We start from the raw sequence: 17,755 nt of genomic DNA, 5'->3' as shown, positions 1-17,755 counted from the left end.
TTACCACATTATTCATCTGCTTGATTTTCTCTAATATTACTTTATATCCTAGGGGATATTTTTATACCATAATTTTTATCATCTTTTTATACCATAATTTTATGGCTATGGGTTGCATTTAATGAAAACATTTGATAAATGGAGAATCTGTACATTTTACACTGTGACATGGATAGGTGTCTAAACATTAAATGTACTACTGTCTAAATATTGGATAGGTAACCAAATTTTAGCCATATGAAGAAATCACGCATTCTGACTGGACTGAGTAAGATAGTAAATAGCCATAATTATGACTGGAAATTGTAAGAGGATCAAAAACAATAGGGCATCTGCTTTGTAAAATTATCTTTATTAAGCTCTTTCTCAACCTCCTGGGAATAGCAAGGAACCCTAATTCCTAGCAGATGATTGTCTTTAATGCTGTTCTTACAAATCTCTTTCTTAGCTTAGTGAGGTATTATTATTGGTGTTTCTATTTTAAGACAAAAAATAAAACCTTTCGACTTTCCCATAACTGTTTTCTCCAACTATGAAAGATCTCCAGATGGATTTTTTTTTGTCATTGACCATTAAGTAATGGGACTAGACCCTGATAGGCATTCACTCTTGTTAAATTGTTTAGCTAAGATGACTTGAAAGAAGTGTTCTTTTCTTTCTGCCAGACAGACTAGGCATGTTTGATGAGTCACATTATTCAGATTCAAACACTCGTGTTTAAATCCAATATTTACTGCATTTGCTTCAGTCTTGGCAGAAAATACTGGTCAATATTTGTTCAAGCTAAATGACAACTGGATCCATATTGTACAGTTGACTCTCACTGTACTATTGATTTTCTGCCTCTTGTCTAAAGATCAGTTAGCAAAGACAACTACAGCCTCTACAAAATTTTAAAAAGTATAAACATTATTTTCTCTATTTTGTTAATCTTCAAGATATAGGTTTTTTTAACTAAAGTGTTTAACTTAATCTCTAAGAATGATTGGCTGAAAAAGACATCAGTGTTTTCTCTTCCTATCTAGAGTCTGTGTTTAAAGAAAAATGAAGGAGAGAGAACTCCACTTGAAGCCAATGGAAAAAGAGGTACAAAAGCATACTTGTGGAGGAATAAGAAGACTTATATCTTAGTCCCAACTGCATGGTTTACTATCCAGATGACCCTGGGCAAGTCACTAAATTATCTGAACCCAAATCTACTCTTGTGTGAACCAATGATAATACTAACTGCTTTTCTTGCTTTGTGAGCTTTTCAGAATATTAAATAAAGTAGAATATGAAAAGGCCTGAAAATTACTACATAAACTTAAAAGATCATATATTATCATGTCTCTGATTTTAAGACAAAAATTAGAAAAATAATATCATCAAACAGATGTACTGTAAAATGATGTTGGGTTTTTCACATGACATGCAAAGAAGTTCTTTCTCAGAAAGTAGTTCTTTTGTTATTTACTAAGCCTAGTCCTCCACAGTCAGCTTTAGATTTTTATAAGAAGTGCATCCTGCAAAGATCTATATTCTAAGATGTTAACGCTATTCCTAAATCCAAAACAGCATTTTTACATAATTATATCACAGATCTTTATTATTCTCCTATAGAAGCATCAAAAGGGTTGAAATAGTAGATATATTAAAGAAGGCTGATAGTAGCGTCTAAGACCAGAGGCCAGTGTGCATTATTCATAGTTAAAATGTCCTTCCAGTTGGCTGTATGAATGTCTTCTTTTGAGAAATGTCTGTTCATATCCTTTGCCCACTTTTTGATGGGGTTGTTTGTTTTTTTCTTGTAAATTTGTTTGAGTTCTTTGTAGGTTCTGGATATTAGCCCTTTGTCAGATGAGTAGATTGCAAAAATTTTCTCCCATTCTGTAGGTTGCCTGTTCACTCTGATGGTAGTTTCTTTTGCTGTGCAGAAGCTCTTTAGTTTAATGAGATCCCATTTGTCAATTTTGGCTTTTGTTGCCATTGCTTTTGGTGTTTTAGACATGAAGTTTTTGCCCATGCCTATGTCCTGAATGGTACTACCTAGGTTTTGCTCTAGGATTTTTATGGTATTAGGTCTAACATTTAAGTCTCTAATCCATCTTGAATTAATTTTCGTATAAGGAGTAAGGAAAGGATCCAGTTTCAGCTTTCTACTTATGGCTAGCCAATTTTCCCAGCACCATTTATTAAATAGGGAATCCTTTCCCCATTTCTTGTTTCTCTCAGGTTTGTCAAAGATCAGATGGCTGTAGATGTGTGGTATTATTTCTGAGGACTCGGTTCTGTTCCATTGGTCTATATCTCTGTTTTGGTACCAGTACCATGCTGTTTTGGTTACTGTAGCCTTGTAGTATAGTTTGAAGTCAGGTAGCGTGATGCCTTTGTTCTTTTGTTCTTTTGACTTAGGATTGTCTTGGAGATGCGGGCTCTTTTTTGGTTCCATATGAACTTTAAAGCAGTTTTTTCCAATTCTGTGAAGAAACTCATTGGTAGCTTGATGGGGATGGCATTGAATCTATAAATAACCTTGGGCAGTATGGCCATTTTCACAATATTGATTCTTCCTATCCATGAGCATGGTATGTTCTTCCACTTGTTTGTGTCCTCTTTTATTTCACTGAGCAGTGGTTTGTAGTTCTCCTTGAAGAGGTCCTTTACATCCCTTGTAAGTTGGATTCCTAGGTATTTTATTCTCTTTGAAGCAATTGTGAATGGAAGTTCATTCATGATTTGGCTCTCTGTTTGTCTGTTACTGGTGTATAAGAATGCTTGTGATTTTTGCACATTAATTTTGTATCCTGGGACTTTGCTGACATTCATACAGCCAACAGACACATGAAAAAATGCTCATCATCACTGGCCATCAGAGAAATGCAAATCAAAACCACAATGAGATACCATCTCACACCAGTTAGAATGGCGATCATTAAAAAGTCAGGAAACAACAGGTGTTGGAGAGGATGTGGAGAAACAGGAACACTTTTACACTGTTGGTGGGATTGTAAACTAGTTCAACCATTATGGAAAACAGTATGTCGATTCCTCAAGGATCTAGAACTAGATGTACCATATGACCCAGCCATCCCATTACTGGGTATATACCCAAAGGATTATAAATCATGCTACTATAAAGACACATGCACACGTATGTTTATTGCGGCACTATTCACAATAGCAAAGACTTGGAATGAACCCAAATGTCCATCAGTGACAGACTGGATTAAGACAATGTGGCACATATACACCATGGAATACTATGCAGCCACAAAAAAGGATGAGTTTGTGTCCTTTGTAGGGACATGGATGCAGCTGGAAACCATCATTCTCAGCAAACTATCACAAGAACAGAAAACCAAACACCGCATGTTCTCACTCATAGGTGGGAACTGAACAATGAGATCACTTGGACTCGGGAAGGGGAACATCACACACCGGGGCCTATCATGGGGAGGGGGGAGGGGGGAGGGATTGCATTGGGAGTTACACATGATGTAAATGACGAGTTGATGGGTGCTGATGAGTTGATGGCTGCAGCACACCAACATGGCACAAGTATACATATGTAACAAACCTGCACATTATGCACATGTACCCTAGAACTCAAAGTATAATAATAAAAAAAATAAATAAAAAATAAAAAAATTAAAAAAAATAAAATGTCCTTCCAGATAGGGAGAGATTTTTTAAGGGATACAAAGTAGCTAGATAGGAGGAATAAGTTCTAGTGTTCTATACCACTCTAGGATGATTATAGTTAACAATAACACATTGTTTAGTTTCAAATAGCTAGAAGGAGGATCTTGGACATTCCTAACACAAATAAATGATAAATGTTTGAGATGATAGATATGATAATTACCCTGATCTGATCATAATACATTATATGTATCAAAACATCACTATGTACCCCATGATTATGTACAATTACTATTTTTCAAAAAATTTATTAGCCTCTGACATACTTGGGAAAAAAGAAAGTAAAATAAGGCTTTAAAAAAGACACTCCTCCATAATGCTGTGATGTATTTAACAGTGTAAGACTTGTGAATTATACTTTGTCATATTCCCTGTCCTTCCACGTCATGTATAACACAACACTGCCTCCACAGACAAGCAGATGGTACAAAACATGAAAACTCCCCTGCTTTCCCTGTTAGATGAGGTGCTAATAAGAAACTCTGGAGAAAAACTTTGAGACTGTAATGACCTTCTTTTGGATGATCTGAAGAACCCATCGGATGTCTCATCAGATTTAGGTGACCATGATTATACAGGCCTAAATGTTTCTTGTTCAAACATTTAGGCCTGTATAATCATGGTCACCTAACATTTTCAACATTAGGTGTTGCAAATCCTATGGAAAACTTCGAACCTCAATTAGCCACAGAAACCAACTATTCCCTTTGCTCTTTCTCAACCCTCTTGCCAACTTTATTGAGGAGTCTACTAAAATTGACCCATCTGTTTGAATTTATTTTTAGATCCTCCTCCCAATCCAGCTTCCTTCTGGAAAATACACAGGACTTGACTATCTTTGACTGTCTAGTGTATTTCCCTCCATCTCTTAACCTCTGTACCTTAAAAATTATAGTTAAAATTGTTACCTCCTGGTACCAGAACAAGGTTTCATGGCTGGGATGAAATTCAGACCATATAAAAAATATTAGAAATACATCAAAGTTGGAGGGGATTAAAAAAACTTTTTAAATGAACATTTTTCCAATACCTTATGTGAGTCTAGAATAAAAAATTCTGTTAAATACCATATGTTATAGCAGTTTTCTAAATAATTAGCAAATCCATGTAGCTTGATTTTGCTTCTAGCAAATGAGTTATCTCATTCCAAAGTTTCTTGGGACAATTAGATCTGTTTTTGGAAAGCAAGATTTAGCCAGGCGTAGTGACTCTCACTTGCAATCCAAGCTACTTAAGAGGCTGAGGTAGGAGGATCGCTTGAGTCCAGGAGCTCAAGACCAACCTCGGCAACATAAGAAGATGCCTACCTCAGAAAAACAAAAAAACAAAAAACAAAAAACAAAGGAAGGAAGGAAGGAAGGAAGGAAGGAAGGAAGGAAGGAAGGAAGGAAGGAAGGAAGGAAGGAAGGATCTTTTTTTGTTAATACAGTCATGTGTCACTTAACAGGGATATGTTCTGAGAAATGCATTGTTATGCTATTTTGTCATTGTTTGAACATCACAGAATACACTTATTTAGTAGAAGGAACACTTTAAAATGTGCAAGATTTTACATTTTGAAAATGAAGGTATAGATCATCATGGCAAACGAGAGGAATGACTAGATTGCAGCTCAGACTCGGATGGACAGAGCAGTGTAAGAAGGCTTGCATTGTGAATTTTAGCTCCAGATTGACTGAAAGAACAGACCAGCAATCACAAGAGGAGCCACAAATCTGCTGAAGGAAGCAGACTGTTCCTGCAGGACCTAGGAGACACCCCAAATATTGTGAGTTCCCCAAAGGCAGAAGTGGGAAAGGGGGAACCTCCTCTCCCAAACACATACCCCCACTGGAGAAACTGAATGTCTGTTTGCAGAAGAAGTTTCTGACCTTACCTGGAGCTGAGTCAATTTAGAGATCCAAGCAAAATACAGGGGTAGAGGAAGCAGCACAAAGGCTCTGGGAGCTTACTGGGTCCCCAAGCAGGCCATTCCTGCCTGGGACCACAGGGATCCATTGGGAGGGTGGCCAGAGGAGCGGGGCCAGATGGTGAGGAAAACACCACAAGGAGAGGGAAATCTCCAGCTGAAATTCATAACAATTTGAATGGGGCGAGAAACCTCCTGGCCAGAACTCAGGGAAGGGTGTGAATTCAGTGTACAGACTCCATAGGTAGGGGAAGAACCAAACTGTTTTTTTTTTGCAGCTGGGAGGTACGTATCCTGGGGCAAGTTCTCAAGCCTTGCTCACCCACTGTCTGAAACAGACTCAGGACTGCTAGATGGGGCACGGTGGGAGTGAGACCAGCCATTTTGTTTGCATGGGAGCTGGGTGAGGTCTGTGACTGCGAGCTTTCCTCCACTTCCATGACAACTTGCATGACTCAGCAGAAGCAGCCATAATCCTCCTAGGTACACAACTCCATTAACCTGGGAACCTCATCCCCATCCCCCACACGGCCACAGCAAGACCAGCCCAAGGAGAGTCTAAGCTCAGATGTGCCTAACCATGCCCCCACCTAATCGTCCTTCCCTACTCACCCATGGCTGAGAGACCCATAGATGGTTTACATCATAGGACTCTATGCAGACAAACCCCAGTACCAGCCTGGAGCCAGGTAGACTTGCTAGGTTGAAAGATCCAGAAGACATACAACAATCACTGCAGTTTGGCTCACAGAAAGCCACATCCATAGGAAAAGGGGGAGAGTACTACATCAAAAACACACTCTGTGGAACAAAAGAATCTGAACAACAGCTTTCAGCCCTAGACCTTCCCTCTGACAAAACCTAACCAAATGAGAAAGAACCAGAAAACCAACTCTGGTAATATGACAAAACAAGGCTCTTCAACAGCCCCCAAAAAATCAGACTAGTTCACCAGCAATCGAACCAAACCAAGAAGAAATCCCTGATTTACCAGAAAAATAATTCAGGAGGTTAGTTATTAGGCTAATGAGAGAGGCAGCAGAGAAATGCAAAGCCCAATGCAAGGAAATCCAAAAAATGGCATAAGAATTAAAGGGAGAAATTTTCAAGGAAATAGCTTAAAGAAAAAACAAAAAAATTCAGGAAACATTGAACACACTAACAGAAATGCAAAATGGCCTGGAAAGTCTCAGCAGTAGAATTGAACAACTAGAAGAAAGGATTTCAGAGTTAGAAGACAAGGTCTTCAAATTAACACAATTCAACAAAGACAAAGAAAAAAGAATAAGAAAATATGAACAAAGCCTCCAAAAAGTCTGGGATTATGCTAAACAATCAAAACTAAGAACACTCAGTGTTCCTGAGGAAGAAAAGAATTCTAAAAGCTTGGAAAACAAATTCAGAAGAATATTTGAGGAAAGATTCCCTGGCCTTGCTAGACACCTAAACATCCGAAAACAAGAAGCACAAAGAACACCTGGGAAATTCATTGCAAAAATATCATCACCTAGGCACATTATCATTAGGTTAGCTAAAGTTAAGACAAAGAAGGAAAGAATCTTAAGAGCTGTGAGACAGAAGCACCATGTAACCTGTAAAGGAAAACCTATCAGATTAACAGCAGATTTCTATAAGCTAGAAGGGATTGGGGCCCTATCTTCAGCCTCCTCAAACAAAACAATTATCAGCCAAGAATTCTGTACACAGTGAAACTAAGCATCCTATATGAAGGAAAGATACAGCCTTTTTCAAACAAACAAATGCTGAGAGAATTTGCCACTACCAAGCCATCACTACAAGAACTGCTAAAAGGAGCTCTAAATCTTCAAACCAATCTTGGAAACACATCAAAACAGAACTTCTTTGAAGCATAAATCAGATAAGACCTATTAAACAAAAATACAAGTTAAAAAGCAAAAACAGGCCAGGCGCGGTGGCTCAAGCCTGTAATCCCAGCACTTTGGGAGGCTGAGACGGGTGGATCACGAGATCAGGAGATCGAGACCATCCTGGCTAACGCGCTGAAACCCCATCTCTACTAAAAAATACAAAAAAACTAGTCGAGCTGGGCGCGGTGGCTCAAGCCTGTAATTCCAGCACTTTGGGAGGCCGAGACGGGCGGATCACGAGGTCAGGAGATGGAGACCATCCTGGCTAACACAGTGAAACCCCGTCTCTACTAAAAATACAAAAACTTAGCCGGGCGAGGTGGCAGGCGCCTGTAGTCCCAGCTACTCGGGAGGCTGAGGCAGGAGAATGGCGTAAACCCGGGAGGCGGAGCTTGCAGTGAGCTGAGATCTGGCCACTGCACTCCAGCCTGGGTGACAGAGCGAGACTCCGTCTCAAAAAAAAAAAAAAAAAAAAAAAAAAACTAGTCGGGCGAGGTGGCAGGCACCTGTAGTCCTGGCTACTTGGGAGGCTGAGGCAGGAGCGCTTACAGTGAGCTGAGATCCGGCCACTGCACTCCAGCCTGGGCGACAGAACGAGACTCCATCTCAAAAAAAAAAAAAAAAAAAAAAAGCAAAAACAATGAACAAAAAACCAAAGTACACAGGCAACAAATAGCATGATGAATGCAATGGTACCTTGCATCTCAAGAGTAAAATTGAATGTAAATGGCCTAAATGCTCCACTTAAAAAAATACAGAACTGCAGAATGGATAAGAACTCACCAACCAACTATCTGCTGGCTTCTAGAGACTCACCTAACACTTAAGGACTCACATAAACTTAAAGTAAAAGGGTGGAAAAAGGCATTTCATGAAAATGGACACCAAAAGTGAGCAGGGGTAGCTATTCTTATATCAGAAAAAACAAACTTTTAAGCAGCAGCAGTTAAGAGAGACAAAGAGGGACATTATATAATGGTAAAAGGCCTTGACCAAAAGAAAAAATACCATAATCCTAAACATATATGCACCTAACACTGGAGCTCCAAAATTTATGAAACAATTACTAATAGACCTAAGAAATGAGATAGACAGCAACCCAATAATAGTGGGGGACTTTAATACTGCACTGACAGCACTAAACAGGTCATCAAGACAGAAAGTCAACAAATATTGGGGGAACCCACTCCCGATAATTCAACGTAGGTTATTTTCTATTTTTCCTAAGTATCGGCTGTCTAAGAAATAAAGGGAAAGAGTACAAAAGAGAGAAATTTTAAAGCTGGGTATCAGGGAGAGACATCACGTGTCGGCAGGTTCCATGATGCCCCCTGAGCTGTAAAACCAGCAAGTTTTTATCAGCAATTTTCAAGGGGGAGGGAGTGTATGAATAGGATGTGGGTCACAGAGATCACATGCTTCAAGGGCAACAAGAGATCACAAGGGAGAAGGTCAGGGTGGGATCACAAGGTCAGGGCAAAACCAGAATCACTAATGAACTTCCATGTCCCACTGTGCACGCATTGTCATTGATAAACACCTTAACACGGTTCAAGAGCAGAGAATTGGTCTGACTAGAATTCATCAGGCTGGAATTTCCTAATCCTAGCAAGCCTGTGGGCGCTGCAGGAGGCCAGGGTGTGTTTCATCCCTTATCTGCAACTGCATAAGGTAGACACCCCCAGAGCGGCCATTTTAGAGGCCCCCCCCCAGGAATGCATTCTTTCCCAGGGCTGTTAATTATTAATATTCCTTACTGGGGAAAGAATTCAGTGATATTTGGCTTACGCATAAGAAATACGGCTCTGTTCTTACTGGCTCCCAGGCAGTCAGACTGAATGGTTATCTCCCTTATTCCCTGAACATCACTGTTACCCTATTCTTTTTTAAGGTGCCCAGATTTCATATTGTTCAAACACACATGCTTTACGAACAATTTGTGCAGTTAACGCAATCATCACAGGGTTCTGAGGCGACATACATTCTCAGCTTATGAAGATGATGGGATTAAGAGATTAAACTAAAGACAGGCATAGGGAATTATAAGATTATTGATTGGAGAAGTGATAAATGTCCATGAAATCTTCACAATTTATGTTCAGAAATTACAGTAAAGACAGGTGTAAGAGACTGTAAAAGTATTAATTTGGGGAACTAATAAATGTCCATAAAATCTTCATAATTTATTTTCTTCTGCCATGGCTTCAGCTGGTCCCTCCATTCGGGGTCCCTGACCTCCCACAACAAACAAAGAAACAATGGATTTAAACTATACCTTGGAACAAATAGAATTAACTGATATATACAGAACATTTCATTCAACAACCACAGACTACATATTCTATTCAACAGTGCATGGAACTTTCTCCAAGATAGGTCATATGATAGGCCATAAAATGAGGCTTAATAGATTTAAGAAAATTGAAATTAAGCAGTCTCTCAGATCACAGTGGAATAAAACTGGAAATCAACTCCAAAAGGAACCTTCAAAACTATGGAAGTTAAATAACCTGATCCTGAATGAGCATTGGGTCAAAAACGAAATGAAGGTGAAAAATTAAAAATTTTTTGAAACTGAATGACAATAATGACACAACCTATCGAAATTTCTGAGATACAGCAAAGTCGGTGCTAAGAGGAAAGTTTATAGCCCTAAATGCCTGTATAAAAAAGACAAAAAGAGTACAAACTGACATTCTAAGGTCACACCTCAAGGAAATAGAGAAACAAGAACAAACCAAACCCAAACCCAGCAGAAGAAAGGAAACAACCAAGATCAGAGCAGAACTAAATGAAATTTAAACAAAAAAATACAAAAGATAAATGAAACAACAAAACCTGGTTCTTTGAAAAAATAAATAAAATTGATAGACCATTAGCAAAATTAACCAAGAAAAGTAGAGAGAAAATCCAAATAACCTCATTAAGAAATGAAACAGGAGGTATTACAGCTGACAGTACAAAAGATCATTCAAGGCTACTATGAACACCTTTATGCACATAAACTAGAAAATCCAGAACAGGTGGATAAATTCCTGTAAAAATACAACCCCACTAGCTTAAATCAGGAAGAATTAGATATCCTGAGCAGACCAATAACAAGCAAAGAGACTAAAATAGTAATTTTAAAATTACCAACAAAAAGAAATCCAGGACCAGATAGATTCACAGGAGAATTCTACCAGACATTCAAATAATTGGTACCAATTCTTTTGACACTATTTCACAAGCTAGAGAAAGAAGAAACTCTCCCTAATTCATTTTATGAAGCCAGCATCACCCTAATACCAAAACTAGGAAGGAACATAACCAAAAAAGAAAACTACCGACCAATATCCTTGATGAACATAGATGCTAAAATCCTTAACAAAATACCAGCTAACCGAATCCAACAACACATCCAAAAGATAATCCCCCATGATCAATGTATACTGCTTGGGTGATGGGTGCACCAAAATCTCACAAATCACCACTAAAGAACTTACACATGTAACCAAATACTACCTGTACCCCAATACCTTAAGCAAAAAAAATTTTTAAAGATAAGAATTAAAATTAAATACACAAAATGAATATAAAACTTCAAGCTATTTTTAAAGAGATCAGTTTGTACTGCTTCCCCACTCTTTCACTTCCACCTGCTAAACTCCCCTTACATGTTTACTCATTTTATTCCCTTTTATTTCGCAAAGTTCTACATGTGCTTCCATAGCCTCTCCAATAAACTTAACTTCAAAGGAAAGGAAGGATTTTGTCATCGCTTTCAGTCAATATATCTTATAAAAAACACATTCACTTAAATATAATGTTTACACAAGGTTTAAAATTCTCAAGAAAGTCCAGGCTTCAATTTACCCAGGACTGAGCTTTTGATATGCAGGAATGAACCTAGCATACTTCAAAAAGTAAAAGAACTATGTTGTCACTACAGTGTTGCTCCAACATGTTACATAATATTAACAAAGAACTTATTATGCATTTCATAGGGTCCTCTTCTTTTTGGTAGACTGGACCCTATCAAAAGAAGGAATACAGCTTCTAGAACACATGTTCATGTAGGTATCGAGACTGTGTAAAAGAGACATATATATGAACTTGTGTTTTAATTATTTTTTGCACTTCAGAAAAAATCTCCTAGACTGAGTGTCCTCTGGTTTTATGGTAAAAACATCATAGAGTCATATATATCACAAAGTAGCATGAGCAAAAGTGATTGGGATTTATAGGTAGTTCTATGATAACCAGAGAAGTAGACATCAAACTTAGTCTTTAAAGGCTGTGGAGAGTTTTAAAGACATAACAGAGAAAGAACTAAAGGTGAGAATAGCATAGCTGGAGCAGGAGCTACCAATAAGATCAAAGAGGTGGGTGAATTAGGCCAACTAAGGTGGTATCTTTAAGTCCATAGTTCAGGAGGACTCAATATAGCAAATGAGTTACATCATTCCAGGGTTTCCTGGGACAATTAGATCTGTATCAGTAGAAAGCAGCCAAGAAGATCTGAGGAGTAAAATGATGTCAAATTGCCATGCTATGGAAATAATCAAACTGTAGTTTGGATAGCTTCAAGAATCAAACATTTCTAAATCTCCAAATGTTCTGTATTTTCCTAGGGCCCACAGCCCATACTAAAAAGGTAATGAAATAATCAGCATACTTTGCTGCTAGCCTCAAACCAAATGACTGAGGAGTCTTAATGTTTACCAAATGAATATTAAACCTTGGCTTTTCCTCGTTTGGGAAATTTTTTTTTTTCCTAATCCTATCACTACATTGTTTTAGACAGCCTACAGAAGAAAAAGCAATCACTGTGCTGAATGGTAAGACCACCACAAAATAATCTGGGTAAATTGTCCTGGTGTCAGTTCACTAAATAAGTTTCAATAACGTAGGCCTTGCTTCTCTTCTCCCCTGAAGAGCCATGGTCTCTTCTACTAAGCCAAGCAAGTACCAATGTCTTTCGTGGACGTTCTTATTTGGGCATATGTCTGAGAAACGGTAAAATGTTACATTGGACAAAAACTCAGTAATGCAGTGGGTTGTAACTTCCCCCAAATTAGAAACACTATGTACATTCTGAAATGTATAAGTAAAATATATTATTATTATTATTATATTATTATACTTTAAGTTCTAGGGTACATGTGCATAATATGCAGGTTTGTTACATATGTATACTTGTGCCATGTTGGTGTGCTGCACCCATCAATTCGTCAGCACCCATCAACTCGTCATTTACATCAGGTATAACTCCCAGTGCAATCCCTCCCCCCTGCCCCCTCCCCATGATAGGCCCCGGTGTGTGACGTTCCCCTTCCCGAGTCCAAGTGATCTCATTGTTCAGTTCCCACCTATGAGTGAGAACATGCGGTGTTTGGTTTTCTGTTCTTGTGATAGTTTGCTGAGAATGATGGTTTCCAGCTGCATCCATGTCCCTACAAAGGACACAAACTCATCTTTTTTTATGGCTGCATAGTATTCCATGGTATATATGTGCCACATTTTCTTAATCCAGTCTGTCATTGATGGACATTGGGGTTGATTCCAAGTCTTTGCTATTGTGAATAGTGCCGCAATAAACATACGTGTGCATGTGTCTTTATAGCAGCATGATTTATAATCCTTTGGGTATATACCCAGTAATGGGATGGCTGGGTTATATGGTACTTCTAGTTCTAGATCCTTGAGGAATCGCCATACTGTTTTCCATAATGGTTGAACTAGTTTACAATCCCACCAACAGTGTAAAAGTGTTCCTATTTCTCCACATCCTCTCCAGCACCTGTTGTTTCCTGACTTTTTAATGATTGCCATTCTAACTGGTGTGAGATGGTATCTCATTGTGGTTTTGATTTGCATTTCTCTGATGGCCAGTGATGATGAGCATTTTTTCATGTGTCTGTTGGCTGTATGAATGTCTTCTTTTGAGAAATGTCTATTCATATCCTTTGCCCACTTTTGTTGGGGTTGTTTGTTTTTTTCTTGTAAATTTGTTTGAGTTCTTTGTAGGTTCTGGATATTAGCCCTTTGATGAGTAGATTGCAAAAATTTTCTCCCATTCTGTAGGTTGCCTGTTCAGTCTGATGGTAGTTTCTTTTGCTGTGCAGAAGCTCTTTAGTTTAATTAGATCTCATTTGTCAATTTTGGCTTTTGTTGCCATTGCTTTTGGTGTTTTAGACATAAAGTCCTTGCCCATGCCTATGTCCTGAATGGTATTACCTAGGTTTTCTTCTAGGATTTTTATGGTATTAGGTCTAACATTGAAGTCTCTAATCCATCTTGAATTAATTTTCGTATAAGGAGTAAGGAAAGGATCCAGTTTCAGCTTTCTACTTATGGCTAGCCAATTTTCCCAGCACCATTTATTAAATAGGGTGCTTTATATATATATAAATATATATATAAATAATATATTTAAGTAAAATATATTATTAACCAACTTTCTCAATGAAGACTAGGAAGCTACTAACAGCTGCCCCTAGATTTCAAAATGATGAAAGAATTCATCTCATAAAATGGAAAGCTTTCAAACAAATGCTTTAGCTCATTTTACTTTGCCTGTGCTCATGGCGCTGCCCTTCAGAACGTAGTACTGGTAGATGTGATTTTAGAACAATGGAGGAAGATCTCGGTTCCCTTTCCAAGACACAAGATCTTTAGGCAAAAATTAGTCTTTCCTGACTGCTTGACTGTTGAGCTATTGTCAAAAACAGAGTACAATGAAGAAAGTAGTAAAACTCATGAACTCAAAATATAACAAACCACCATTTGCTTTTCTATTGCTCTGAGTTCTTTCATTTAACAAATATTTATTTAGTGCTTACTCTGCACCAAGAACTGGAAATATAGTGGTGAACAAAACAGGGTCCCATACCTCATGAATTTTAGTCTCTAAAAGGAGACAATACAAATATATAATTATTTAAAGTGCAAAGAGAAAAGGTGAAAAAAGAGATTTACTTGTTCATTGTCAGTTCTTCTTAACCAGACTGTAAGTTCAAAGAGCAAGTAATTTGTCTTGTCCCCTTTTCTACTTTTGTATCATCAGTGCCTAGAACATAGTAGTCATTCCCTCAATACAAGTTTATTGAATGAAAAAAAAGTTTATTGAATGAATATATATATATAAAAACTATATATGAATGAATATATATATATATATATATAGAGAGAGAGAGAGAGAGAGAGAGAGAGAGAAAGACCGAGTCTTGCTCTGTCACCCAGGCTAGAGTGCAGTGGCACGATCTCAGCTTGCTGCAACCTCTGCCTCCTGGGTTCCAGCGAGTCTCCTGCCTCAGCCTCCTGGGTAGCTGAGATTACAGGCACATGCCACCACACCCAGCTAATTTTTGTATTTTTAGTAGAGACAGGGTTTCACCATGTTTGCCAGGCTGGTCTCAAACTCCTGATCTCACTCAGGTGATCTGCCCACTTCGGCCTCCCAAAGTGCTGGGATTACACCATGCCCGGCCAACTACAAAATCTTGAGACAAAGAAATGCCTCTCCATCAATGAAATTTCTAAGACAAATGCTCAGTTTGGATTATTCCACTTAGAACCAAGAAATATGCCTGAGGCAAGTGCTTGAAATAAAGCAAGAGTCCATTGTACTTCTTCTAGAGAGCCTGAACCTATCCTTTTGGAGAGCCTGAACCTATTTTATTTTGGAAGCCATGTACAGGATAGACAAAACAGTCTGCCTTTGTTTTTATAATTGAAATTCTATTAACCATTTGATATTCTTTTTTCCAGTCTTCCAATACTAATTTCTTTCTTTAAATATATATACATATTTGTTCCACACTGCTGTACTGACCTGAAAAAGTGAGAACTCAAACAGAATATTGCCAGATGTTTCCTATTCTAATTTATCTTAGCCTAATAAATATATTTATTGCTTATTTTATGAGATGTATAGATCCCAACAAAGTTGCCTATAACATTAAATTTATTAAAATAAGACTTTAGGTAACTTGGTTCCCATAAAAAAATAAATAAGAGAAGGAATTCATAGGGTAGGAAACTTACCAAAGAATCAAGTAATATGATATTAACTCTTTGAATACTGGATAGTATTATGTCCAAGTAATAGGGCGTGCTGACATGGGAGGGCATTTTGTATCTGTTATCTAATTTCAGACTCTCTCCTTACCCTTTATCCCATTTAGGCACTGTTTCAAATACTAAGAATTCTTCCTATGCCTGGCGAGGCCCTGACTCTACATTTTGATCACACACTCATCAAGGACAGTATTTAAGTTTGATTTCACAGAATAATATTTATTATGTATGCCCATACCAAAAAGTGGAAAGGAAGAAGAAATAGTAATTTCTGCAAATGTTGCTAGTTATATCTCTTGTCACAGTAACTCAAATGGCATCTAGATTTACACAGTGATTACTCTAATGTGGTGGTTCTTAACCTTGGCTGCATGTTGAAATTAGACTGGGGGCTTGATATGGTTTGGCTCTATGTCCCCACCCAAATCTCACCTCGAATTGTAATAATCCCGGAGTGTTGTGGGAGAGACCCAGTGGGAGGTAATTGAATCATGGGGACAGGTGTTTTCTGTACTGTCCTCCTGATAGTGAGTAAGTCTCATGAGGTCTGATGGTTTTATAAAAAGGAATTCCCCTGCATATGCCCTCTTGCCTGCTGCTGTGTAAGACGTGCCTTTGCTTCTCCTTTGCCTTCCACCATGATTGTGAGGCCTCCTCAGCCATATGGAACTATGAGTTATTTAAACCTCTTTCCTTTATAAAGTATCCAGTCTCAGGTATGTCTTTATTAGCAGCATGAGAACAGACTAATACAGAGCTCTAATAAATACTGATATCTGGGACCTACTCCTAAAGACTTCGATTTAATTTGTCTGAGGTAATATCTGGATATTTGAACTTTTAAAGTTTTCCAGGTGACTCTAAAGTGTAGCCAAGATGGCGCAGAGGACTGTGCCGGGGCAGGGTAGGTGAGGAGGAGGAGGCGGCGATTCGATAAGAAGGGAGGGGAAGAGGCCATGGCCGCCCGGTGAGGCGGTGAGGCAGGAAGGAGGCCCAACCACTGGCCAGGTCTTGGGCCCCAAGGAGAGGTGAGAATGGACCAACGGACATGGGGTTCTGGAGAAGCCGCCCCCAGAGAATACGTCCCTGAGAGACTGCCTGACCACCCCTCTCTTTCTCCCCACTCCCCCATTCCTCCTTCTCCACCCCCCACCCCCCGCCCACCTGCTGTGCTATGAACAGTCAGAGCTTCCTCTCCACAAGAGTTTACAAATGAAAATGGAGGAAATGCCTTTGTCTGGCCTGAATAACAGCAAGCTGGAGGCCATAGCTAGGGAAACATAAGCGGACCTGGTCTAGAATTCTTGTTCGGGATTCTGCTTTGAGGTACATCAGGCTGCCAAGTGTGGCTACTTCTTCCTGGATGACATGGACCCTGATAGCGTGAACGATTTTGGTTTTCAACCAGTGGGAGAGCAAGGAGTGTGTCTGCACTGGTTGCAACTGTAGCATTCCTGCCTCCCGTTTTGCTCCCCATCTGGATAAGTGCCTGGGAATGGGTGGGAATAGCAGCCGAATCGCCAACCACCGGATTGCCAATAGCAACAATATGGGCAAGTCTGAGAGTGACCAAGAGGATAATGATGACATCAACGACAACGACTGGTCCTACGGCTCAGAGAATAAAGCTGAGAAGAGAAAATCAGGCAAGAACCCCGATTCCCCTCGAAGATCTGAGTCTTTAAAATGCAAAAATGGGGAACTTAGTGATTTGATTTTTTTTTAAGTATAACAACTCAACTGGGATCAGCTATGAAACCTGGGGCCAGAGGAGTTTCATATCCTGCTAAGCATGCAATGTAGGGTGATTTCTGAAGATATCAAGAAGATGTGCACAAAGTCCCTGCACTGCCCACAGCACACAGATGAGCAGAGGTGAACCTTGCAGATGTATTTCTTCAGGGCCTCAGCTGTCCATCCAGAGGTGGAGAGTTCCCAGGATAATGACAGTTTTGATATGACTGACAGCCAGGCCCTGATCAGCCAGCTTAAGTGCGACTGCTTCTCTGATCTCTCACCCTCTGATTCAGGCTCCCCCAAGACGAGGGAAAATCAGGGATGAGGTCTAGGTACCAACAGCTCTGAGACACAGAAAACGTAGAAAAAGGAGTCCCATCTGAGCCTGATAGGGACTTCCTCCAACCTGGGCTCCAACAAGAAGCCAAAGTTACCGATACCTCTGATGGCCAACATCTATGATGACATCAACTGA

General features: G+C 39.1%; 1 pseudogene; it reads left to right on the top strand.

Annotated features, from left to right (window-relative positions):
* Nucleotides 1-16,755: 16,755 nt before the first annotated feature.
* Nucleotides 16,756-17,755, top strand: LOC102146170 (ataxin-7-like protein 3 pseudogene; annotated as a pseudogene).

Source organism: Macaca fascicularis, chromosome X (assembly GCF_037993035.2).
Source record: "Macaca fascicularis isolate 582-1 chromosome X, T2T-MFA8v1.1".
Taxonomy (NCBI): Eukaryota; Metazoa; Chordata; class Mammalia; order Primates; family Cercopithecidae; genus Macaca; species Macaca fascicularis.
Note: the sequence above shows the minus strand (reverse complement) of the source record. Positions and strands in the feature narration are given on the sequence as shown.